The 23,741-nt window shown below is 38.6% G+C and overlaps 31 non-coding genes across 31 annotated transcripts; all 31 read right to left on the reverse strand.

Annotated features, from left to right (window-relative positions):
* Positions 1–184: 184 nt before the first annotated feature.
* On the reverse strand, positions 185–257 carry TRNAK-UUU (transfer RNA lysine (anticodon UUU)). Its single transcript has one exon. It is a non-coding gene; the product is annotated as a tRNA-Lys (tRNA).
* Positions 258–1,114: 857 nt separating this feature from the next.
* Positions 1,115–1,187, reverse strand: TRNAK-UUU (transfer RNA lysine (anticodon UUU)). Its single transcript has one exon. It is a non-coding gene; the product is annotated as a tRNA-Lys (tRNA).
* A 295-nt stretch (positions 1,188–1,482) lies between these two features.
* Positions 1,483–1,573, reverse strand: TRNAR-UCU (transfer RNA arginine (anticodon UCU)). Its single transcript is given in 2 exon segments — positions 1,483–1,518; positions 1,537–1,573. It is a non-coding gene; the product is annotated as a tRNA-Arg (tRNA).
* A 1,637-nt stretch (positions 1,574–3,210) lies between these two features.
* Positions 3,211–3,301, reverse strand: TRNAR-UCU (transfer RNA arginine (anticodon UCU)). The gene is given in 2 exon segments: positions 3,211–3,246; positions 3,265–3,301. It is a non-coding gene; the product is annotated as a tRNA-Arg (tRNA).
* Positions 3,302–4,928: 1,627 nt separating this feature from the next.
* TRNAR-UCU (transfer RNA arginine (anticodon UCU)) lies at positions 4,929–5,019 on the reverse strand. Its single transcript is given in 2 exon segments — positions 4,929–4,964; positions 4,983–5,019. It is a non-coding gene; the product is annotated as a tRNA-Arg (tRNA).
* Positions 5,020–5,358: 339 nt separating this feature from the next.
* TRNAK-UUU (transfer RNA lysine (anticodon UUU)) lies at positions 5,359–5,431 on the reverse strand. Its single transcript has one exon. It is a non-coding gene; the product is annotated as a tRNA-Lys (tRNA).
* Positions 5,432–6,656: 1,225 nt separating this feature from the next.
* TRNAR-UCU (transfer RNA arginine (anticodon UCU)) lies at positions 6,657–6,747 on the reverse strand. The gene is given in 2 exon segments: positions 6,657–6,692; positions 6,711–6,747. It is a non-coding gene; the product is annotated as a tRNA-Arg (tRNA).
* A 1,629-nt stretch (positions 6,748–8,376) lies between these two features.
* Positions 8,377–8,467, reverse strand: TRNAR-UCU (transfer RNA arginine (anticodon UCU)). Its single transcript is given in 2 exon segments — positions 8,377–8,412; positions 8,431–8,467. It is a non-coding gene; the product is annotated as a tRNA-Arg (tRNA).
* A 1,269-nt stretch (positions 8,468–9,736) lies between these two features.
* Positions 9,737–9,809, reverse strand: TRNAK-UUU (transfer RNA lysine (anticodon UUU)). Its single transcript has one exon. It is a non-coding gene; the product is annotated as a tRNA-Lys (tRNA).
* A 295-nt stretch (positions 9,810–10,104) lies between these two features.
* TRNAR-UCU (transfer RNA arginine (anticodon UCU)) lies at positions 10,105–10,195 on the reverse strand. The gene is given in 2 exon segments: positions 10,105–10,140; positions 10,159–10,195. It is a non-coding gene; the product is annotated as a tRNA-Arg (tRNA).
* Positions 10,196–10,534: 339 nt separating this feature from the next.
* TRNAK-UUU (transfer RNA lysine (anticodon UUU)) lies at positions 10,535–10,607 on the reverse strand. Its single transcript has one exon. It is a non-coding gene; the product is annotated as a tRNA-Lys (tRNA).
* Positions 10,608–11,464: 857 nt separating this feature from the next.
* On the reverse strand, positions 11,465–11,537 carry TRNAK-UUU (transfer RNA lysine (anticodon UUU)). The gene has a single exon. It is a non-coding gene; the product is annotated as a tRNA-Lys (tRNA).
* Positions 11,538–11,832: 295 nt separating this feature from the next.
* On the reverse strand, positions 11,833–11,923 carry TRNAR-UCU (transfer RNA arginine (anticodon UCU)). Its single transcript is given in 2 exon segments — positions 11,833–11,868; positions 11,887–11,923. It is a non-coding gene; the product is annotated as a tRNA-Arg (tRNA).
* A 339-nt stretch (positions 11,924–12,262) lies between these two features.
* Positions 12,263–12,335, reverse strand: TRNAK-UUU (transfer RNA lysine (anticodon UUU)). Its single transcript has one exon. It is a non-coding gene; the product is annotated as a tRNA-Lys (tRNA).
* An 858-nt stretch (positions 12,336–13,193) lies between these two features.
* Positions 13,194–13,266, reverse strand: TRNAK-UUU (transfer RNA lysine (anticodon UUU)). Its single transcript has one exon. It is a non-coding gene; the product is annotated as a tRNA-Lys (tRNA).
* A 295-nt stretch (positions 13,267–13,561) lies between these two features.
* Positions 13,562–13,652, reverse strand: TRNAR-UCU (transfer RNA arginine (anticodon UCU)). The gene is given in 2 exon segments: positions 13,562–13,597; positions 13,616–13,652. It is a non-coding gene; the product is annotated as a tRNA-Arg (tRNA).
* Positions 13,653–13,991: 339 nt separating this feature from the next.
* Positions 13,992–14,064, reverse strand: TRNAK-UUU (transfer RNA lysine (anticodon UUU)). The gene has a single exon. It is a non-coding gene; the product is annotated as a tRNA-Lys (tRNA).
* An 857-nt stretch (positions 14,065–14,921) lies between these two features.
* On the reverse strand, positions 14,922–14,994 carry TRNAK-UUU (transfer RNA lysine (anticodon UUU)). The gene has a single exon. It is a non-coding gene; the product is annotated as a tRNA-Lys (tRNA).
* Positions 14,995–15,289: 295 nt separating this feature from the next.
* Positions 15,290–15,380, reverse strand: TRNAR-UCU (transfer RNA arginine (anticodon UCU)). The gene is given in 2 exon segments: positions 15,290–15,325; positions 15,344–15,380. It is a non-coding gene; the product is annotated as a tRNA-Arg (tRNA).
* A 339-nt stretch (positions 15,381–15,719) lies between these two features.
* Positions 15,720–15,792, reverse strand: TRNAK-UUU (transfer RNA lysine (anticodon UUU)). Its single transcript has one exon. It is a non-coding gene; the product is annotated as a tRNA-Lys (tRNA).
* Positions 15,793–16,650: 858 nt separating this feature from the next.
* Positions 16,651–16,723, reverse strand: TRNAK-UUU (transfer RNA lysine (anticodon UUU)). The gene has a single exon. It is a non-coding gene; the product is annotated as a tRNA-Lys (tRNA).
* Positions 16,724–17,018: 295 nt separating this feature from the next.
* Positions 17,019–17,109, reverse strand: TRNAR-UCU (transfer RNA arginine (anticodon UCU)). Its single transcript is given in 2 exon segments — positions 17,019–17,054; positions 17,073–17,109. It is a non-coding gene; the product is annotated as a tRNA-Arg (tRNA).
* Positions 17,110–17,448: 339 nt separating this feature from the next.
* On the reverse strand, positions 17,449–17,521 carry TRNAK-UUU (transfer RNA lysine (anticodon UUU)). The gene has a single exon. It is a non-coding gene; the product is annotated as a tRNA-Lys (tRNA).
* Positions 17,522–18,378: 857 nt separating this feature from the next.
* On the reverse strand, positions 18,379–18,451 carry TRNAK-UUU (transfer RNA lysine (anticodon UUU)). The gene has a single exon. It is a non-coding gene; the product is annotated as a tRNA-Lys (tRNA).
* Positions 18,452–18,746: 295 nt separating this feature from the next.
* Positions 18,747–18,837, reverse strand: TRNAR-UCU (transfer RNA arginine (anticodon UCU)). Its single transcript is given in 2 exon segments — positions 18,747–18,782; positions 18,801–18,837. It is a non-coding gene; the product is annotated as a tRNA-Arg (tRNA).
* A 339-nt stretch (positions 18,838–19,176) lies between these two features.
* Positions 19,177–19,249, reverse strand: TRNAK-UUU (transfer RNA lysine (anticodon UUU)). Its single transcript has one exon. It is a non-coding gene; the product is annotated as a tRNA-Lys (tRNA).
* An 858-nt stretch (positions 19,250–20,107) lies between these two features.
* Positions 20,108–20,180, reverse strand: TRNAK-UUU (transfer RNA lysine (anticodon UUU)). The gene has a single exon. It is a non-coding gene; the product is annotated as a tRNA-Lys (tRNA).
* Positions 20,181–20,475: 295 nt separating this feature from the next.
* Positions 20,476–20,566, reverse strand: TRNAR-UCU (transfer RNA arginine (anticodon UCU)). Its single transcript is given in 2 exon segments — positions 20,476–20,511; positions 20,530–20,566. It is a non-coding gene; the product is annotated as a tRNA-Arg (tRNA).
* Positions 20,567–20,905: 339 nt separating this feature from the next.
* On the reverse strand, positions 20,906–20,978 carry TRNAK-UUU (transfer RNA lysine (anticodon UUU)). Its single transcript has one exon. It is a non-coding gene; the product is annotated as a tRNA-Lys (tRNA).
* Positions 20,979–22,203: 1,225 nt separating this feature from the next.
* TRNAR-UCU (transfer RNA arginine (anticodon UCU)) lies at positions 22,204–22,294 on the reverse strand. Its single transcript is given in 2 exon segments — positions 22,204–22,239; positions 22,258–22,294. It is a non-coding gene; the product is annotated as a tRNA-Arg (tRNA).
* A 339-nt stretch (positions 22,295–22,633) lies between these two features.
* TRNAK-UUU (transfer RNA lysine (anticodon UUU)) lies at positions 22,634–22,706 on the reverse strand. The gene has a single exon. It is a non-coding gene; the product is annotated as a tRNA-Lys (tRNA).
* Between the last annotated feature and the right edge of the window lie 1,035 nt (positions 22,707–23,741).

Below are 23,741 nucleotides of genomic sequence, written 5' to 3' on the forward strand. Positions count from 1 at the left end.
CCATTGGTAAATCTACGTATGACTTAAATTTAGTCAAATGGCACATAATATGTGAGACAGATGTGTATTTCACAACTCCATGAAAGACGTTTTTGCAATTTTAGTAATGGAATATCCTATTTGTCATGCAGGGGTCCACAAAAAGAGCATACAATTAGAGTACTTTTTCTTTAAAGGAAACAACCGCCTGAACAGGGACTTGAACCCTGGACCCTCAGATTAAAAGTCTGATGCTCTACCGACTGAGCTATCCAGGCTCTGCTATACTCTACCTTAAAATCAGCTAAACAAATGTGGACGTACACTGACCTACACTTTGTATATTTATATAATTACATATATTAGCAATCAATATTCTAGAGTTTAATAATGAATTGATATTATAAGCATTTGAAATTTCAGCAGCACACGTAATCCATTATAACTCCGGAAATTTGTACTATCTCATTTTCGGATGACATAGAAATCACGTGTTTAAAATGACACAGTGAAATTAATAAAGGGCCAAATACTATTACTAACTCCTAAATTACATTTTCAGCAGTATCATTGGGAATTTCCTCTTGGGCATAGACTATGCAACATTTTCAAAGCAAACAGTCTCTGTTTAAGTAGACTTTCTTTCACTGCCATTTTGGTAAATGTTTCTGGTGATGGAGAAGCAGGATTGCTGGTTACTGTTTCAATTAGTTATAAAATAGAGGAGGGATAAAATTGACCCAGTTGGTGTTCGAACCCTTAGCGTTTGAATGCTTTTGCTACATTCGCCTAGGACTCCAAGCCGCAATCCATTGCACCAGAGATCCGACCTGATTCAACAAGGTGATCAGAGATTCACAAATAAAAAGATGACCTATAAGTTGTTGACCAACTTTATCAAATTAATCGGACACTAGCTTACATTTTGAACATTGAATTGGATAAAAGATAATCAACATGTCAAACTACATGATACAGTTTGGGTAAGTCTTCTTAACCCTTGTCAAAGAAAGTAGAGCACAGATGGATATGTAAGGACTCGATCAAGACTTTTTTGAACCATCTGTAATTGGAATTCCCATTCATTGGATCCTGAAAAGAGTATGCAATTGATATACATTTTCTTTAACCAAGCCGCCTGAACAGGGACTTGAACCCTGGGCCCTCAGATTAAAAGTCTGATGCTCTACCGACTGAGCTATCCAGGCTCTGAGGCAGCACCCCACAAAATGACATTATCAACATTAGGAAGTGTCCCAACTATCACTACGTTTTTTAACCCCTTGCGTGCGGGGCGTATTTTCCGCCTGTGCTGACTCCGCCTTGCGCGGGCGGAGTCATGACGGAACGGTTTCGTCATCAGCACAGCTCACCCGTAGCTGATGACGGAACCGTTCTGTCATCAGCACGCAAGGGGTTAAGATGGTTGCCGGTATTAGTACTAAATACAGAGAATATAATAATGAATTGGTACTTGGGATAACAGGATAACAGGGATAAAACTGACTCTGGTGGGATTCGAACCCACAACCTTTGAATATCTTTTTTACATTCACCTAGAAGTCCAATGTGCTATCCATTGCGCCACAGAGCCAATCTGCTATAATGAGGTGCAGAGATGTTCTGAAATGAAATAATGAGCTATTAGCTGTTGATCAGCTTTATAAAGTTCATTTGATACTATAACCATGGCTATATTTTGAATATTGAATTGGTGAAATGATATTCACCGTCTCAGACTACATGATACCATTGGTAAATCTACGTACGACTTAAGTTTAGTCAAATGGCACATAATATGTGAGACAGATGTGTATTTCACAACTCCATGAAAGACGTTTTTTGCAATTTTAGTAATGGAATATCTTATTCGTCATGCAGGGGTCCACAAAAAGAGCATACAATTAGAGTACTTTTTCTTAAAAGGAAACAACCGCCTGAACAGGGATTGAACCCTGGACCCTCAGATTAAAAGTCTGATGCTCTACCGACTGAGCTATCCAGGCTCTGTTATACTCTACCTTAAAATCAGCTAAACAAATGTGGACGTACACTGACCTACACTTTGTATATTTATATAATTACATATATTAGCAATCAATATTCTAGAGTTTAATAATGAATTGATATTTTAAGCATTTGAAATTTCAGCAGCACACGTAATCCATTATAACTCCGGAAATTTGTACTATCTCATTTTCGGATGACATAGAAATCACGTGTTTAAAATGACACTGTGAAATTAATAAAGGGCCAAATACTATTACTAACTCCTAAATTACATTTTCAGCAGTATCATTGGGAATTTCCTCTTGGGCATAGACTATGCAACATTTTCAAAGCAAACAGTCTCTGTTTAAGTAGACTTTCTTTCACTGCCATTTTGGTAAATGTTTCTGGTGATGGAGAAGCAGGATTGCTGGTTACTGTTTCAATTAGTTATAAAATAGAGGAGGGATAAAATTGACCCAGTTGGTGTTCGAACCCTTAGCGTTTGAATGCTTTTGCTACATTTGCCTAGGACTCCAAGCCGCAATCCATTGCACCAGAGATCCGACCTGATTCAACAAGGTGATCAGAGATTCACAAATAAAAAGATGACCTATAAGTTGTTGACCAACTTTATCAAATTAATCGGAAACTAGCTTACATTTTGAACATTGAATTGGATAAAAGATAATCAACATGTCAAACTACATGATACAGTTTGGGTAAGTCTTCTTAACCCTTGTCAAAGAAAGTAGAGCACAGATGGGTATGTAAGGACTCGATCAAGACTTTTTTGAACCATCTGTAATTGGAATTCCCATTCATTGGATCCTGAAAAGAGTATGCAATTGATATACATTTTCTTTAACCAAGCCGCCTGAACAGGGACTTGAACCCTGGGCCCTCAGATTAAAAGTCAGATGCTCTACCGACTGAGCTATCCAGGCTCTGAGGCAGCACCCCACAAAATGACATTATCAACATTAGGAAGTGTCCCAACTATCACTACGTTTTTTAACCCCTTGCGTGCGGGGCGTATTTTCCGCCTGTGCTGACTCCGCCTTCCGCGGGCGGAGTCATGACGGAACGGTTTCGTCATCAGCACAGCTCACCCGTAGCTGATGACGGAACCGTTCTGTCATCAGCACGCAAGGGGTTAAGATGGTTGCCGGTATTAGTACTAAATACAGAGAATATAATAATGAATTGGTACTTGGGATAATAGGATAACAGGGATAAAACTGACTGTGGTGGGATTCGAACCCACAACCTTTGAATATCTTTTTTACATTCACCTAGAAGTCCAATGCGCTATCCATTGCGCCACAGAGCCAATCTGCTATAATGAGGTGCAGAGATGTTCTGAAATGAAATAATGAGCTATTAGCTGTTGATCAGCTTTATAAAGTTCATTTGATACTATAACCATGGCTATATTTTGAATATTGAATTGGTGAAATGATATTCACCGTCTCAGACTACATGATACCATTGGTAAATCTACGTATGACTTAAGTTTAGTCAAATGGCACATAATATGTGAGACAGATGTGTATTTCACAACTCCATGAAAGACGTTTTTTGTAATTTTAGTAATGGAATATCTTATTCGTCATGCAGGGGTCCACAAAAAGAGCATACAATTAGAGTACTTTTTCTTTAAAGGAAACAACCGCCTGAACAGGGATTGAACCCTGGACCCTCAGATTAAAAGTCTGATGCTCTACCGACTGAGCTATCCAGGCTCTGCTATACTCTACCTTAAAATCAGCTAAACAAATGTGGACGTACACTGACCTACACTTTGTATATTTATATAATTACATATATTAGCAATCAATATTCTAGAGTTTAATAATGAATTGATATTTTAAGCATTTGAAATTTCAGCAGCACACGTAATCCATTATAACTCCGGAAATTTGTACTATCTCATTTTCGGATGACATAGAAATCACGTGTTTAAAATGACACTGTGAAATTAATAAAGGGCCAAATACTATTACTAACTCCTAAATTACATTTTCAGCAGTATCATTGGGAATTTCCTCTTGGGCATAGACTATGCAACATTTTCAAAGCAAACAGTCTCTGTTTAAGTAGACTTTCTTTCACTGCCATTTTGGTAAATGTTTCTGGTGATGGAGAAGCAGGATTGCTGGTTACTGTTTCAATTAGTTATAAAATAGAGGAGGGATAAAATTGACCCAGTTGGTGTTCGAACCCTTAGCGTTTGAATGCTTTTGCTACATTCGCCTAGGACTCCAAGCCGCAATCCATTGCACCAGAGATCCGACCTGATTCAACAAGGTGATCAGAGATTCACAAATAAAAAGATGACCTATAAGTTGTTGACCAACTTTATCAAATTAATCGGAAACTAGCTTACATTTTGAACATTGAATTGGATAAAAGATAATCAACATGTCAAACTACATGATACAGTTTGGGTAAGTCTTCTTAACCCTTGTCAAAGAAAGTAGAGCACAGATGGGTATGTAAGGACTCGATCAAGACTTTTTTGAACCATCTGTAATTGGAATTCCCATTCATTGGATCCTGAAAAGAGTATGCAATTGATATACATTTTCTTTAACCAAGCCGCCTGAACAGGGACTTGAACCCTGGGCCTTGAGATTAAAAGTCAGATGCTCTACCGACTGAGCTATCCAGTCTCTGAGGCAGCACCCCACAAAATGACATTATCAACATTAGGAAGTGTCCCAACTATCACTACGTTTTTAACCCCTTGCGTGCGGGGCGTATTTTCCGCCTGTGCTGACTCCGCCTTGCGCGGGCGGAGTCATGACGGAACGGTTTCGTCATCAGCACAGCTCACCCGTAGCTGATGACGGAACCGTTCTGTCATCAGCACGCAAGGGGTTAAGATGGTTGCCGGTATTAGTACTAAATACAGAGAATATAATAATGAATTGGTACTTGGGAAAACAGGATAACACTGACTCTGGTGGGATTCGAACCCACAACCTTTGAATATCTTTTTTACATTCACCTAGAAGTCCAATGCGCTATCCATTGCGCCACAGAGCCAATCTGCTATAATGAGGTGCAGAGATGTTCTGAAATGAAATAATGAGCTATTAGCTGTTGATCAGCTTTATAAAGTTCATTTGATACTATAACCATGGCTATATTTTGAATATTGAATTGGTGAAATGATATTCACTGTCTCAGACTACATGATACCATTGGTAAATCTACGTACGACGTAAGTTTAGTCAAATGGCACATAATATGTGAGACAGATGTGTATTTCACAACTCCATGAAAGACGTTTTTGCAATTTTAGTAATGGAATATCTTATTCGTCATGCAGGGGTCCACAAAAAGAGCATACAATTAGAGTACTTTTTCTTTAAAGGAAACAACTGCCTGAACAGGGACTTGAACCCTGGACCCTCAGATTAAAAGTCTGATGCTCTACCGACTGAGCTATCCAGGCTCTGCTATACTCTACCTTAAAATCAGCTAAACAAATGTGGACGTACACTGACCTACACTTTGTATATTTATATAATTACATATATTAGCAATCAATATTCTAGAGTTTAATAATGAATTGATATTATAAGCATTTGAAATTTCAGCAGCACAAGTAATCCATTATAACTCCGGAAATTTGTACTATCTCATTTTCGGATGACATAGAAATCACGTGTTTAAAATGACACTGTGAAATTAATAAAGGGCCAAATACTATTACTAACTCCTAAATTACATTTTCAGCAGTATCATTGGGAATTTCCTCTTGGGCATAGACTCTGCAACATTTTCAAAGCAAACAGTCTCTGTTTAAGTAGACTTTCTTTCACTGCCATTTTGGTAAATGTTTCTTGTGATGGAGAAGCAGGATTGCTGGTTACTGTTTCAATTAGTTATAAAATAGAGGAGGGATAAAATTGACCCAGTTGGTGTTCGAACCCTTAGCGTTTGAATGCTTTTGCTACATTCGCCTAGGACTCCAAGCCGCAATCCATTGCACCAGAGATCCGACCTGGTTCAACAAGGTGATCAGAGATTCACAAATAAAAAGATGACCTATAAGTTGTTGACCAACTTTATCAAATTAATCGGAAACTAGCTTACATTTTGAACATTGAATTGGATAAAAGATAATCAACATGTCAAACTACATGATACAGTTTGGGTAAGTCTTCTTAACCCTTGTCAAAGAAAGTAGAGCACAGATGGGTATGTAAGGACTCGATCAAGACTTTTTTGAACCATCTGTAATTGGAATTCCCATTCATTGGATCCTGAAAAGAGTATGCAATTGATATACATTTTCTTTAACCAAGCCGCCTGAACAGGGACTTGAACCCTGGGCCCTCAGATTAAAAGTCAGATGCTCTACCGACTGAGCTATCCAGGCTCTGAGGCAGCACCCCACAAAATGACATTATCAACATTAGGAAGTGTCCCAACTATCACTACGTTTTTTAACCCCTTGCGTGCGGGGCGTATTTTCCGCCTGTGCTGACTCCGCCTTCCGCGGGCGGAGTCATGACGGAACGGTTTCGTCATCAGCACAGCTCACCCGTAGCTGATGACGGAACCGTTCTGTCATCAGCACGCAAGGGGTTAAGATGGTTGCCGGTATTAGTACTAAATACAGAGAATATAATAATGAATTGGTACTTGGGATAATAGGATAACAGGGATAAAACTGACTCTGGTGGGATTCGAACCCACAACCTTTGAATATCTTTTTTACATTCACCTAGAAGTCCAATGCGCTATCCATTGCGCCACAGAGCCAATCTGCTATAATGAGGTGCAGAGATGTTCTGAAATGAAATAATGAGCTATTAGCTGTTGATCAGCTTTATAAAGTTCATTTGATACTATAACCATGGCTATATTTTGAATATTGAATTGGTGAAATGATATTCACCGTCTCAGACTACATGATACCATTGGTAAATCTACGTATGACTTAAGTTTAGTCAAATGGCACATAATATGTGAGACAGATGTGTATTTCACAACTCCATGAAAGACGTTTTTTGCAATTTTAGTAATGGAATATCTTATTCGTCATGCAGGGGTCCACAAAAAGAGCATACAATTAGAGTACTTTTTCTTTAAAGGAAACAACCGCCTGAACAGGGATTGAACCCTGGACCCTCAGATTAAAAGTCTGATGCTCTACCGACTGAGCTATCCAGGCTCTGCTATACTCTACCTTAAAATCAGCTAAACAAATGTGGACGTACACTGACCTACACTTTGTATATTTATATAATTACATATATTAGCAATCAATATTCTAGAGTTTAATAATGAATTGATATTTTAAGCATTTGAAATTTCAGCAGCACACGTAATCCATTATAACTCCGGAAATTTGTACTATCTCATTTTCGGATGACATAGAAATCACGTGTTTAAAATGACACTGTGAAATTAATAAAGGGCCAAATACTATTACTAACTCCTAAATTACATTTTCAGCAGTATCATTGGGAATTTCCTCTTGGGCATAGACTATGCAACATTTTCAAAGCAAACAGTCTCTGTTTAAGTAGACTTTCTTTCACTGCCATTTTGGTAAATGTTTCTGGTGATGGAGAAGCAGGATTGCTGGTTACTGTTTCAATTAGTTATAAAATAGAGGAGGGATAAAATTGACCCAGTTGGTGTTCGAACCCTTAGCGTTTGAATGCTTTTGCTACATTCGCCTAGGACTCCAAGCCGCAATCCATTGCACCAGAGATCCGACCTGATTCAACAAGGTGATCAGAGATTCACAAATAAAAAGATGACCTATAAGTTGTTGACCAACTTTATCAAATTAATCGGACACTAGCTTACATTTTGAACATTGAATTGGATAAAAGATAATCAACATGTCAAACTACATGATACAGTTTGGGTAAGTCTTCTTAACCCTTGTCAAAGAAAGTAGAGCACAGATGGGTATGTAAGGACTCGATCAAGACTTTTTTGAACCATCTGTAATTGGAATTCCCATTCATTGGATCCTGAAAAGAGTATGCAATTGATATACATTTTCTTTAACCAAGCCGCCTGAACAGGGACTTGAACCCTGGGCCCTCAGATTAAAAGTCAGATGCTCTACCGACTGAGCTATCCAGGCTCTGAGGCAGCACCCCACAAAATGACATTATCAACATTAGGAAGTGTCCCAACTATCACTACGTTTTTTAACCCCTTGCGTGCGGGGCGTATTTTCCGCCTGTGCTGACTCCGCCTTGCGCGGGTGGAGTCATGACGGAACGGTTTCGTCATCAGCACAGCTCACCCGTAGCTGATGACGGAACCGTTCTGTCATCAGCACGCAAGGGGTTAAGATGGTTGCCGGTATTAGTACTAAATACAGAGAATATAATAATGAATTGGTACTTGGGATAACAGGGATAAAACTGACTCTGGTGGGATTCGAACCCACAACCTTTGAATATCTTTTTTACATTCACCTAGAAGTCCAATGTGCTATCCATTGCGCCACAGAGCCAATCTGCTATAATGAGGTGCAGAGATGTTCTGAAATGAAATAATGAGCTATTAGCTGTTGATCAGCTTTATAAAGTTCATTTGATACTATAACCATGGCTATATTTTGAATATTGAATTGGTGAAATGATATTCACCGTCTCAGACTACATGATACCATTGGTAAATCTACGTACGACTTAAGTTTAGTCAAATGGCACATAATATGTGAGACAGATGTGTATTTCACAACTCCATGAAAGACGTTTTTGCAATTTTAGTAATGGAATATCTTATTCGTCATGCAGGGGTCCACAAAAAGAGCATACAATTAGAGTACTTTTTCTTTAAAGGAAACAACCGCCTGAACAGGGATTGAACCCTGGACCCTCAGATTAAAAGTCTGATGCTCTACTGACTGAGCTATCCAGGCTCTGCTATACTCTACCTTAAAATCAGCTAAACAAATGTGGACGTACACTGACCTACACTTTGTATATTTATATAATTACATATATTAGCAATCAATATTCTAGAGTTTAATAATGAATTGATATTTTAAGCATTTGAAATTTCAGCAGCACACGTAATCCATTATATCTCCGGAAATTTGTACTATCTCATTTTCGGATGACATAGAAATCACGTGTTTAAAATGACACTGTGAAATTAATAAAGGGCCAAATACTATTACTAACTCCTAAATTACATTTTCAGCAGTATCATTGGGAATTTCCTCTTGGGCATAGACTATGCAACATTTTCAAAGCAAACAGTCTCTGTTTAAGTAGACTTTCTTTCACTGCCATTTTGGTAAATGTTTCTGGTGATGGAGAAGCAGGATTGCTGGTTACTGTTTCAATTAGTTATAAAATAGAGGAGGGATAAAATTGACCCAGTTGGTGTTCGAACCCTTAGCGTTTGAATGCTTTTGCTACATTCGCCTAGGACTCCAAGCCGCAATCCATTGCACCAGAGATCCGACCTGATTCAACAAGGTGATCAGAGATTCACAAATAAAAAGATGACCTATAAGTTGTTGACCAACTTTATCAAATTAATCGGACACTAGCTTACATTTTGAACATTGAATTGGATAAAAGATAATCAACATGTCAAACTACATGATACAGTTTGGGTAAGTCTTCTTAACCCTTGTCAAAGAAAGTAGAGCACAGATGGGTATGTAAGGACTCGATCAAGACTTTTTTTGAACCATCTGTAATTGGAATTCCCATTCATTGGATCCTGAAAAGAGTATGCAATTGATATACATTTTCTTTAACCAAGCCGCCTGAACAGGGACTTGAACCCTGGGCCCTCAGATTAAAAGTCTGATGCTCTACCGACTGAGCTATCCAGGCTCTGAGGCAGCACCCCACAAAATGACATTATCAACATTAGGAAGTGTCCCAACTATCACTACGTTTTTTAACCCCTTGCGTGCGGGGCGTATTTTCCGCCTGTGCTGACTCCGCCTTGCGCGGGCTGAGTCATGACGGAACGGTTTCGTCATCAGCACAGCTCACCCGTAGCTGATGACGGAACCGTTCTGTCATCAGCACGCAAGGGGTTAAGATGGTTGCCGGTATTAGTACTAAATACAGAGAATATAATAATGAATTGGTACTTGGGATAACAGGATAACAGGGATAAAACTGACTCTGGTGGGATTCGAACCAACAACCTTTGAATATCTTTTTTACATTCACCTAGAAGTCCAATGCGCTATCCATTGCGCCACAGAGCCAATCTGCTATAATGAGGTGCAGAGATGTTCTGAAATGAAATAATGAGCTATTAGCTGTTGATCAGCTTTATAAAGTTCATTTGATACTATAACCATGGCTATATTTTGAATATTGAATTGGTGAAATGATATTCACCGTCTCAGACTACATGATACCATTGGTAAATCTACGTACGACTTAAGTTTAGTCAAATGGCACATAATATGTGAGACAGATGTGTATTTCACAACTCCATGAAAGACGTTTTTGCAATTTTAGTAATGGAATATCTTATTTGTCATGCAGGGGTCCACAAAAAGAGCATACAATTAGAGTACTTTTTCTTTAAAGGAAACAACCGCCTGAACAGGGACTTGAACCCTGGACCCTCAGATTAAAAGTCTGATGCTCTACCGACTGAGCTATCCAGGCTCTGCTATACTCTACCTTAAAATCAGCTAAACAAATGTGGACGTACACTGACCTACACTTTGTATATTTATATAATTACATATATTAGCAATCAATATTCTAGAGTTTCATAATGAATTGATATTATAAGCATTTGAAATTTCAGCAGCACACGTAATCCATTATAACTCCGGAAATTTGTACTATCTCATTTTCGGATGACATAGAAATCACGTGTTTAAAATGACACAGTGAAATTAATAAAGGGCCAAATACTATTACTAACTCCTAAATTACATTTTCAGCAGTATCATTGGGAATTTCCTCTTGGGCATAGACTATGCAACATTTTCAAAGCAAACAGTCTCTGTTTAAGTAGACTTTCTTTCACTGCCATTTTGGTAAATGTTTCTGGTGATGTAGAAGCAGGATTGCTGGTTACTGTTTCAATTAGTTATAAAATAGAGGAGGGATAAAATTGACCCAGTTGGTGTTCGAACCCTTAGCGTTTGAATGCTTTTGCTACATTCGCCTAGGACTCCAAGCCGCAATCCATTGCACCAGAGATCCGACCTGATTCAACAAGGTGATCAGAGATTCACAAATAAAAAGATGACCTATAAGTTGTTGACCAACTTTATCAAATTAATCGGACACTAGCTTACATTTTGAACATTGAATTGGATAAAAGATAATCAACATGTCAAACTACATGATACAGTTTGGGTAAGTCTTCTTAACCCTTGTCAAAGAAAGTAGAGCACAGATGGGTATGTAAGGACTCGATCAAGACTTTTTTGAACCATCTGTAATTGGAATTCCCATTCATTGGATCCTGAAAAAAGTATGCAATTGATATACATTTTCTTTAACCAAGCCGCCTGAACAGGGACTTGAACCCTGGGCCCTCAGATTAAAAGTCTGATGCTCTACCGACTGAGCTATCCAGGCTCTGAGGCAGCACCCCACAAAATGACATTATCAACATTAGGAAGTGTCCCAACTATCACTATGTTTTTTAACCCCTTGCGTGCGGGGCGTATTTGCCGCCTGTGCTGACTCCGCCTTGCGCGGGCGGAGTCATGACGGAACGGTTTCGTCATCAGCACAGCTCACCCGTAGCTGATGACGGAACCGTTCTGTCATCAGCACGCAAGGGGTTAAGATGGTTGCCGGTATTAGTACTAAATACAGAGAATATAATAATGAATTGGTACTTGGGATAACAGGATAACAGGGATAAAACTGACTCTGGTGGGATTCGAACCAACAACCTTTGAATATCTTTTTTACATTCACCTAGAAGTCCAATGCGCTATCCATTGCGCCACAGAGCCAATCTGCTATAATGAGGTGCAGAGATGTTCTGAAATGAAATAATGAGCTATTAGCTGTTGATCAGCTTTATAAAGTTCATTTGATACTATAACCATGGCTATATTTTGAATATTGAATTGGTGAAATGATATTCACCGTCTCAGACTACATGATACCATTGGTAAATCTACGTACGACTTAAGTTTAGTCAAATGGCACATAATATGTGAGACAGATGTGTATTTCACAACTCCATGAAAGACGTTTTTGCAATTTTAGTAATGGAATATCTTATTTGTCATGCAGGGGTCCACAAAAAGAGCATACAATTAGAGTACTTTTTCTTTAAAGGAAACAACCGCCTGAACAGGGACTTGAACCCTGGACCCTCAGATTAAAAGTCTGATGCTCTACCGACTGAGCTATCCAGGCTCTGCTATACTCTACCTTAAAATCAGCTAAACAAATGTGGACGTACACTGACCTACACTTTGTATATTTATATAATTACATATATTAGCAATCAATATTCTAGAGTTTCATAATGAATTGATATTATAAGCATTTGAAATTTCAGCAGCACACGTAATCCATTATAACTCCGGAAATTTGTACTATCTCATTTTCGGATGACATAGAAATCACGTGTTTAAAATGACACAGTGAAATTAATAAAGGGCCAAATACTATTACTAACTCCTAAATTACATTTTCAGCAGTATCATTGGGAATTTCCTCTTGGGCATAGACTATGCAACATTTTCAAAGCAAACAGTCTCTGTTTAAGTAGACTTTCTTTCACTGCCATTTTGGTAAATGTTTCTGGTGATGGAGAAGCAGGATTGCTGGTTACTGTTTCAATTAGTTATAAAATAGAGGAGGGATAAAATTGACCCAGTTGGTGTTCGAACCCTTAGCGTTTGAATGCTTTTGCTACATTCGCCTAGGACTCCAAGCCGCAATCCATTGCACCAGAGATCCGACCTGATTCAACAAGGTGATCAGAGATTCACAAATAAAAAGATGACCTATAAGTTGTTGACCAACTTTATCAAATTAATCGGACACTAGCTTACATTTTGAACATTGAATTGGATAAAAGATAATCAACATGTCAAACTACATGATACAGTTTGGGTAAGTCTTCTTAACCCTTGTCAAAGAAAGTAGAGCACAGATGGGTATGTAAGGACTCGATCAAGACTTTTTTTGAACCATCTGTAATTGGAATTCCCATTCATTGGATCCTGAAAAGAGTATGCAATTGATATACATTTTCTTTAACCAAGCCGCCTGAACAGGGACTTGAACCCTGGGCCCTCAGATTAAAAGTCTGATGCTCTACCGACTGAGCTATCCAGGCTCTGAGGCAGCACCCCACAAAATGACATTATCAACATTAGGAAGTGTCCCAACTATCACTACGTTTTTTAACCCCTTGCGTGCGGGGCGTATTTTCCGCCTGTGCTGACTCCGCCTTGCGCGGGCTGAGTCATGACGGAACGGTTTCGTCATCAGCACAGCTCACCCGTAGCTGATGACGGAACCGTTCTGTCATCAGCACGCAAGGGGTTAAGATGGTTGCCGGTATTAGTACTAAATACAGAGAATATAATAATGAATTGGTACTTGGGATAACAGGATAACAGGGATAAAACTGACTCTGGTGGGATTCGAACCAACAACCTTTGAATATCTTTTTTACATTCACCTAGAAGTCCAATGCGCTATCCATTGCGCCACAGAGCCAATCTGCTATAATGAGGTGCAGAGATGTTCTGAAATGAAATAATGAGCTATTAGCTGTTGATCAGCTTTATAAAGTTCATTTGATACTATAACCATGGCTATATTTTGAATATTGAATTGGTGAAATGATATTCACCGTCTCAGACTACATGATACCATTGGTAAATCTACGTACGACTTAAGTTTAGTCAAATGGCACATAATATGTGAGACAGATGTGTATTTCACAACTCCATGAAAGACGTTTTTGCAATTTTAGTAATGGAATATCTTATTTCTCATGCAGGGGTCCACAAAAAGAGCATACAATTAGAGTACTTTTTCTTTAAAGGAAACAACCGCCTGAACAGGGACTTGAACCCTGGACCCTCAGATTAAAAGTCTGATGCTCTACCGACTGAGCTATCCAGGCTCTGCTATACTCTACCTTAAAATCAGCTAAACAAATGTGGACGTACACTGACCTACACTTTGTATATTTATATAATTACATATATTAGCAATCAATATTCTAGAGTTTAATAATGAATTGATATTTTAAGCATTTGAAATTTCAGCAGCACACGTAATCCATTATATCTCCGGAAATTTGTACTATCTCATTTTCGGATGACATAGAAATCACGTGTTTAAAATGACACTGTGAAATTAATAAAGGGCCAAATACTATTACTAACTCCTAAATTACATTTTCAGCAGTATCATTGGGAATTTCCTCTTGGGCATAGACTATGCAACATTTTCAAAGCAAACAGTCTCTGTTTAAGTAGACTTTCTTTCACTGCCATTTTGGTAAATGTTTCTGGTGATGGAGAAGCAGGATTGCTGGTTACTGTTTCAATTAGTTATAAAATAGAGGAGGGATAAAATTGACCCAGTTGGTGTTCGAACCCTTAGCGTTTGAATGCTTTTGCTACATTCGCCTAGGACTCCAAGCCGCAATCCATTGCACCAGAGATCCGACCTGATTCAACAAGGTGATCAGAGATTCACAAATAAAAAGATGACCTATAAGTTGTTGACCAACTTTATCAAATTAATCGGACACTAGCTTACATTTTGAACATTGAATTGGATAAAAGATAATCAACATGTCAAACTACATGATACAGTTTGGGTAAGTCTTCTTAACCCTTGTCAAAGAAAGTAGAGCACAGATGGGTATGTAAGGACTCGATCAAGACTTTTTTGAACCATCTGAAATTGGAATTCCCATTCATTGGATCCTGAAAAGAGTATGCAATTGATATACATTTTCTTTAACCAAGCCGCCTGAACAGGGACTTGAACCCTGGGCCCTCAGATTAAAAGTCTGATGCTCTACCGACTGAGCTATCCAGGCTCTGAGGCAGCACCCCACAAAATGACATTATCAACATTAGGAAGTGTCCCAACTATCACTACGTTTTTTAACCCCTTGCGTGCGGGGCGTATTTTCCGCCTGTGCTGACTCCGCCTTGCGCGGGCTGAGTCATGACGGAACGGTTTCGTCATCAGCACAGCTCACCCGTAGCTGATGACGGAACCGTTCTGTCATCAGCACGCAAGGGGTTAAGATGGTTGCCGGTATTAGTACTAAATACAGAGAATATAATAATGAATTGGTACTTGGGATAACAGGATAACAGGGATAAAACTGACTCTGGTGGGATTCGAACCAACAACCTTTGAATATCTTTTTTACATTCACCTAGAAGTCCAATGCGCTATCCATTGCGCCACAGAGCCAATCTGCTATAATGAGGTGCAGAGATGTTCTGAAATGAAATAATGAGCTATTAGCTGTTGATCAGCTTTATAAAGTTCATTTGATACTATAACCATGGCTATATTTTGAATATTGAATTGGTGAAATGATATTCACCGTCTCAGACTACATGATACCATTGGTAAATCTATGTACGACTTAAGTTTAGTCAAATGGCACATAATATGTGAGACAGATGTGTATTTCACAACTCCATGAAAGACGTTTTTGCAATTTTAGTAATGGAATATCTTATTTGTCATGCAGGGGTCCACAAAAAGAGCATACAATTAGAGTACTTTTTCTTTAAAGGAAACAACCGCCTGAACAGGGACTTGAACCCTGGACCCTCAGATTAAAAGTCTGATGCTCTACCGACTGAGCTATCCAGGCTCTGCTATACTCTACCTTAAAATCAGCTAAACAAATGTGGACGTACACTGACCTACACTTTGTATATTTATATAATTACATATATTAGCAATCAATATTCTAGAGTTTCATAATGAATTGATATTATAAGCATTTGAAATTTCAGCAGCACACGTAATCCATTATAACTCCGGAAATTTGTACTATCTCATTTTCGGATGACATAGAAATCACGTGTTTAAAATGACACAGTGAAATTAATAAAGGGCCAAATACTATTACTAACTCCTAAATTACATTTTCAGCAGTATCATTGGGAATTTCCTCTTGGGCATAGACTATGCAACATTTTCAAAGCAAACAGTCTCTGTTTAAGTAGACTTTCTTTCACTGCCATTTTGGTAAATGTTTCTGGTGATGGAGAAGCAGGATTGCTGGTTACTGTTTCAATTAGTTATAAAATAGAGGAGGGATAAAATTGACCCAGTTGGTGTTCGAACCCTTAGCGTTTGAATGCTTTTGCTACATTCGCCTAGGACTCCAAGCCGCAATCCATTGCACCAGAGATCCGACCTGATTCAACAAGGTGATCAGAGATTCACAAATAAAAAGATGACCTATAAGTTGTTGACCAACTTTATCAAATTAATCGGACACTAGCTTACATTTTGAACATTGAATTGGATAAAAGATAATCAACATGTCAAACTACATGATACAGTTTGGGTAAGTCTTCTTAACCCTTGTCAAAGAAAGTAGAGCACAGATGGGTATGTAAGGACTCGATCAAGACTTTTTTTGAACCATCTGTAATTGGAATTCCCATTCATTGGATCCTGAAAAGAGTATGCAATTGATATACATTTTCTTTAACCAAGCCGCCTGAACAGGGACTTGAACCCTGGGCCCTCAGATTAAAAGTCTGATGCTCTACCGACTGAGCTATCCAGGCTCTGAGGCAGCACCCCACAAAATGACATTATCAACATTAGGAAGTGTCCCAACTATCACTACGTTTTTTAACCCCTTGCGTGCGGGGCGTATTTTCCGCCTGTGCTGACTCCGCCTTGCGCGGGCGGAGTCATGACGGAACGGTTTCGTCATCAGCACAGCTCACCCGTAGCTGATGACGGAACCGTTCTGTCATCAGCACGCAAGGGGTTAAGATGGTTGCCGGTATTAGTACTAAATACAGAGAATATAATAATGAATTGGTACTTGGGATAACAGGATAACAGGGATAAAACTGACTCTGGTGGGATTCGAACCAACAACCTTTGAATATCTTTTTTACATTCACCTAGAAGTCCAATGCGCTATCCATTGCGCCACAGAGCCAATCTGCTATAATGAGGTGCAGAGATGTTCTGAAATGAAATAATGAGCTATTAGCTGTTGATCAGCTTTATAAAGTTCATTTGATACTATAACCATGGCTATATTTTGAATATTGAATTGGTGAAATGATATTCACCGTCTCAGACTACATGATACCATTGGTAAATCTACGTACGACTTAAGTTTAGTCAAATGGCACATAATATGTGAGACAGATGTGTATTTCACAACTCCATGAAAGACGTTTTTGCAATTTTAGTAATGGAATATCTTATTTGTCATGCAGGGGTCCACAAAAAGAGCATACAATTAGAGTACTTTTTCTTTAAAGGAAACAACCGCCTGAACAGGGACTTGAACCCTGGACCCTCAGATTAAAAGTCTGATGCTCTACCGACTGAGCTATCCAGGCTCTGCTATACTCTACCTTAAAATCAGCTAAACAAATGTGGACGTACACTGACCTACACTTTGTATATTTATATAATTACATATATTAGCAATCAATATTCTAGAGTTTCATAATGAATTGATATTATAAGCATTTGAAATTTCAGCAGCACACGTAATCCATTATAACTCCGGAAATTTGTACTATCTCATTTTCGGATGACATAGAAATCACGTGTTTAAAATGACACAGTGAAATTAATAAAGGGCCAAATACTATTACTAACTCCTAAATTACATTTTCAGCAGTATCATTGGGAATTTCCTCTTGGGCATAGACTATGCAACATTTTCAAAGCAAACAGTCTCTGTTTAAGTAGACTTTCTTTCACTGCCATTTTGGTAAATGTTTCTGGTGATGTAGAAGCAGGATTGCTGGTTACTGTTTCAATTAGTTATAAAATAGAGGAGGGATAAAATTGACCCAGTTGGTGTTCGAACCCTTAGCGTTTGAATGCTTTTGCTACATTCGCCTAGGACTCCAAGCCGCAATCCATTGCACCAGAGATCCGACCTGATTCAACAAGGTGATCAGAGATTCACAAATAAAAAGATGACCTATAAGTTGTTGACCAACTTTATCAAATTAATCGGACACTAGCTTACATTTTGAACATTGAATTGGATAAAAGATAATCAACATGTCAAACTACATGATACAGTTTGGGTAAGTCTTCTTAACCCTTGTCAAAGAAAGTAGAGCACAGATGGGTATGTAAGGACTCGATCAAGACTTTTTTGAACCATCTGTAATTGGAATTCCCATTCATTGGATCCTGAAAAGAGTATGCAATTGATATACATTTTCTTTAACCAAGCCGCCTGAACAGGGACTTGAACCCTGGGCCCTCAGATTAAAAGTCTGATGCTCTACCGACTGAGCTATCCAGGCTCTGAGGCAGCACCCCACAAAATGACATTATCAACATTAGGAAGTGTCCCAACTATCACTATGTTTTTTAACCCCTTGCGTGCGGGGCGTATTTGCCGCCTGTGCTGACTCCGCCTTGCGCGGGCGGAGTCATGACGGAACGGTTTCGTCATCAGCACAGCTCACCCGTAGCTGATGACGGAACCGTTCTGTCATCAGCACGCAAGGGGTTAAGATGGTTGCCGGTATTAGTACTAAATACAGAGAATATAATAATGAATTGGTACTTGGGATAACAGGATAACAGGGATAAAACTGACTCTGGTGGGATTCGAACCAACAACCTTTGAATATCTTTTTTACATTCACCTAGAAGTCCAATGCGCTATCCATTGCGCCACAGAGCCAATCTGCTATAATGAGGTGCAGAGATGTTCTGAAATGAAATAATGAGCTATTAGCTGTTGATCAGCTTTATAAAGTTCATTTGATACTATAACCATGGCTATATTTTGAATATTGAATTGGTGAAATGATATTCACCGTCTCAGACTACATGATACCATTGGTAAATCTACGTACGACTTAAGTTTAGTCAAATGGCACATAATATGTGAGACAGATGTGTATTTCACAACTCCATGAAAGACGTTTTTGCAATTTTAGTAATGGAATATCTTATTTGTCATGCAGGGGTCCACAAAAAGAGCATACAATTAGAGTACTTTTTCTTTAAAGGAAACAACCGCCTGAACAGGGACTTGAACCCTGGACCCTCAGATTAAAAGTCTGATGCTCTACCGACTGAGCTATCCAGGCTCTGCTATACTCTACCTTAAAATCAGCTAAACAAATGTGGACGTACACTGACCTACACTTTGTATATTTATATAATTACATATATTAGCAATCAATATTCTAGAGTTTCATAATGAATTGATATTATAAGCATTTGAAATTTCAGCAGCACACGTAATCCATTATAACTCCGGAAATTTGTACTATCTCATTTTCGGATGACATAGAAATCACGTGTTTAAAATGACACAGTGAAATTAATAAAGGGCCAAATACTATTACTAACTCCTAAATTACATTTTCAGCAGTATCATTGGGAATTTCCTCTTGGGCATAGACTATGCAACATTTTCAAAGCAAACAGTCTCTGTTTAAGTAGACTTTCTTTCACTGCCATTTTGGTAAATGTTTCTGGTGATGGAGAAGCAGGATTGCTGGTTACTGTTTCAATTAGTTATAAAATAGAGGAGGGATAAAATTGACCCAGTTGGTGTTCGAACCCTTAGCGTTTGAATGCTTTTGCTACATTCGCCTAGGACTCCAAGCCGCAATCCATTGCACCAGAGATCCGACCTGATTCAACAAGGTGATCAGAGATTCACAAATAAAAAGATGACCTATAAGTTGTTGACCAACTTTATCAAATTAATCGGACACTAGCTTACATTTTGAACATTGAATTGGATAAAAGATAATCAACATGTCAAACTACATGATACAGTTTGGGTAAGTCTTCTTAACCCTTGTCAAAGAAAGTAGAGCACAGATGGGTATGTAAGGACTCGATCAAGACTTTTTTTGAACCATCTGTAATTGGAATTCCCATTCATTGGATCCTGAAAAGAGTATGCAATTGATATACATTTTCTTTAACCAAGCCGCCTGAACAGGGACTTGAACCCTGGGCCCTCAGATTAAAAGTCTGATGCTCTACCGACTGAGCTATCCAGGCTCTGAGGCAGCACCCCACAAAATGACATTATCAACATTAGGAAGTGTCCCAACTATCACTACGTTTTTTAACCCCTTGCGTGCGGGGCGTATTTTCCGCCTGTGCTGACTCCGCCTTGCGCGGGCTGAGTCATGACGGAACGGTTTCGTCATCAGCACAGCTCACCCGTAGCTGATGACGGAACCGTTCTGTCATCAGCACGCAAGGGGTTAAGATGGTTGCCGGTATTAGTACTAAATACAGAGAATATAATAATGAATTGGTACTTGGGATAACAGGATAACAGGGATAAAACTGACTCTGGTGGGATTCGAACCAACAACCTTTGAATATCTTTTTTACATTCACCTAGAAGTCCAATGCGCTATCCATTGCGCCACAGAGCCAATCTGCTATAATGAGGTGCAGAGATGTTCTGAAATGAAATAATGAGCTATTAGCTGTTGATCAGCTTTATAAAGTTCATTTGATACTATAACCATGGCTATATTTTGAATATTGAATTGGTGAAATGATATTCACCGTCTCAGACTACATGATACCATTGGTAAATCTACGTACGACTTAAGTTTAGTCAAATGGCACATAATATGTGAGACAGATGTGTATTTCACAACTCCATGAAAGACGTTTTTGCAATTTTAGTAATGGAATATCTTATTTCTCATGCAGGGGTCCACAAAAAGAGCATACAATTAGAGTACTTTTTCTTTAAAGGAAACAACCGCCTGAACAGGGACTTGAACCCTGGACCCTCAGATTAAAAGTCTGATGCTCTACCGACTGAGCTATCCAGGCTCTGCTATACTCTACCTTAAAATCAGCTAAACAAATGTGGACGTACACTGACCTACACTTTGTATATTTATATAATTACATATATTAGCAATCAATATTCTAGAGTTTAATAATGAATTGATATTTTAAGCATTTGAAATTTCAGCAGCACACGTAATCCATTATATCTCCGGAAATTTGTACTATCTCATTTTCGGATGACATAGAAATCACGTGTTTAAAATGACACTGTGAAATTAATAAAGGGCCAAATACTATTACTAACTCCTAAATTACATTTTCAGCAGTATCATTGGGAATTTCCTCTTGGGCATAGACTATGCAACATTTTCAAAGCAAACAGTCTCTGTTTAAGTAGACTTTCTTTCACTGCCATTTTGGTAAATGTTTCTGGTGATGGAGAAGCAGGATTGCTGGTTACTGTTTCAATTAGTTATAAAATAGAGGAGGGATAAAATTGACCCAGTTGGTGTTCGAACCCTTAGCGTTTGAATGCTTTTGCTACATTCGCCTAGGACTCCAAGCCGCAATCCATTGCACCAGAGATCCGACCTGATTCAACAAGGTGATCAGAGATTCACAAATAAAAAGATGACCTATAAGTTGTTGACCAACTTTATCAAATTAATCGGACACTAGCTTACATTTTGAACATTGAATTGGATAAAAGATAATCAACATGTCAAACTACATGATACAGTTTGGGTAAGTCTTCTTAACCCTTGTCAAAGAAAGTAGAGCACAGATGGGTATGTAAGGACTCGATCAAGACTTTTTTGAACCATCTGAAATTGGAATTCCCATTCATTGGATCCTGAAAAGAGTATGCAATTGATATACATTTTCTTTAACCAAGCCGCCTGAACAGGGACTTGAACCCTGGGCCCTCAGATTAAAAGTCAGATGCTCTACCGACTGAGCTATCCAGGCTCTGAGGCAGCACCCTACAAAATGACATTATCAACATTAGGAAGTGTCCCAACTATCACTACGTTTTTTAACCCCTTGCATGCGGGGCGTATTTTCCGCCTGTGCTGACTCCGCCTTGCGCGGGCGGAGTCATGACGGAACGGTTTCGTCATCAGCACAGCTCACCCGTTGCTGATGACGGAACCGTTCTGTCATCAGCACGCAAGGGGTTAAGATTGTTGCCGGTATTAGTACTAAATACAGAGAATATAATAATGAATTGGTACTTGGGATAATAGGATAACAGGGATAAAACTGACTCTGGTGGGATTCGAACCCACAACCTTTGAATATCTTTTTTACATTCACCTAGAAGTCCAATGCGCTATCCATTGCGCCACAGAGCCAATCTGCTATAATGAGGTGCAGAGATGTTCTGAAATGAAATAATGAGCTATTAGCTGTTGATCAGCTTTATAAAGTTCATTTGATACTATAACCATGGCTATATTTTGAATATTGAATTGGTGAAATGATATTCACCGTCTCAGACTACATGATACCATTGGTAAATCTACGTACGACTTAAGTTTAGTCAAATGGCACATAATATGTGAGACAGATGTGTATTTCACAACTCCATGAAAGACGTTTTTGCAATTTTAGTAATGGAATATCTTATTTGTCATGCAGGGGTCCACAAAAAGAGCATACAATTAGAGTACTTTTTCTTTAAAGGAAACAACCGCCTGAACAGGGACTTGAACCCTGGACCCTCAGATTAAAAGTCTGATGCTCTACCGACTGAGCTATCCAGGCTCTGCTATACTCTACCTTAAAATCAGCTAAACAAATGTGGACGTACACTGACCTACACTTTGTATATTTATATAATTACATATACTAGCAATCAATATTCTAGAGTTTAATAATGAATTGATATTATAAGCATTTGAAATTTCAGCAGCACACGTAATCCATTATAACTCCGGAAATTTGTACTATCTCATTTTCGGATGACATAGAAATCACGTGTTTAAAATGACACAGTGAAATTAATAAAGGGCCAAATACTATTACTAACTCCTAAATTACATTTTCAGCAGTATCATTGGGAATTTCCTCTTGGGCATAGACTATGCAACATTTTCAAAGCAAACAGTCTCTGTTTAAGTAGACTTTCTTTCACTGCCATTTTGGTAAATGTTTCTGGTGACGGAGAAGCAGGATTGCTGGTTACTGTTTCAATTAGTTATAAAATAGAGGAGGGATAAAATTGACCCAGTTGGTGTTCGAACCCTTAGCGTTTGAATGCTTTTGCTACATTCGCCTAGGACTCCAAGCCGCAATCCATTGCACCAGAGATCCGACCTGATTCAACAAGGTGATCAGAGATTCACAAATAAAAAGATGACCTATAAGTTGTTGACCAACTTTATCAAATTAATCGGACACTAGCTTACATTTTGAACATTGAATTGGATAAAAGATAATCAACATGTCAAACTACATGATACAGTTTGGGTAAGTCTTCTTAACCCTTGTCAAAGAAAGTAGAGCACAGATGGGTATGTAAGGACTCGATCAAGACTTTTTTGAACCATCTGAAATTGGAATTCCCATTCATTGGATCCTGAAAAGAGTATGCAATTGATATACATTTTCTTTAACCAAGCCGCCTGAACAGGGACTTGAACCCTGGGCCCTCAGATTAAAAGTCAGATGCTCTACCGACTGAGCTATCCAGGCTCTGAGGCAGCACCCTACAAAATGACATTATCAACATTAGGAAGTGTCCCAACTATCACTACGTTTTTTAACCCCTTGCATGCGGGGCGTATTTTCCGCCTGTGC

The sequence above is a fragment of the Lissotriton vulgaris genome, chromosome 1_2 (genome assembly GCF_964263255.1).
Source record: "Lissotriton vulgaris chromosome 1_2, aLisVul1.2, whole genome shotgun sequence".
Taxonomy (NCBI): Eukaryota; Metazoa; Chordata; class Amphibia; order Caudata; family Salamandridae; genus Lissotriton; species Lissotriton vulgaris.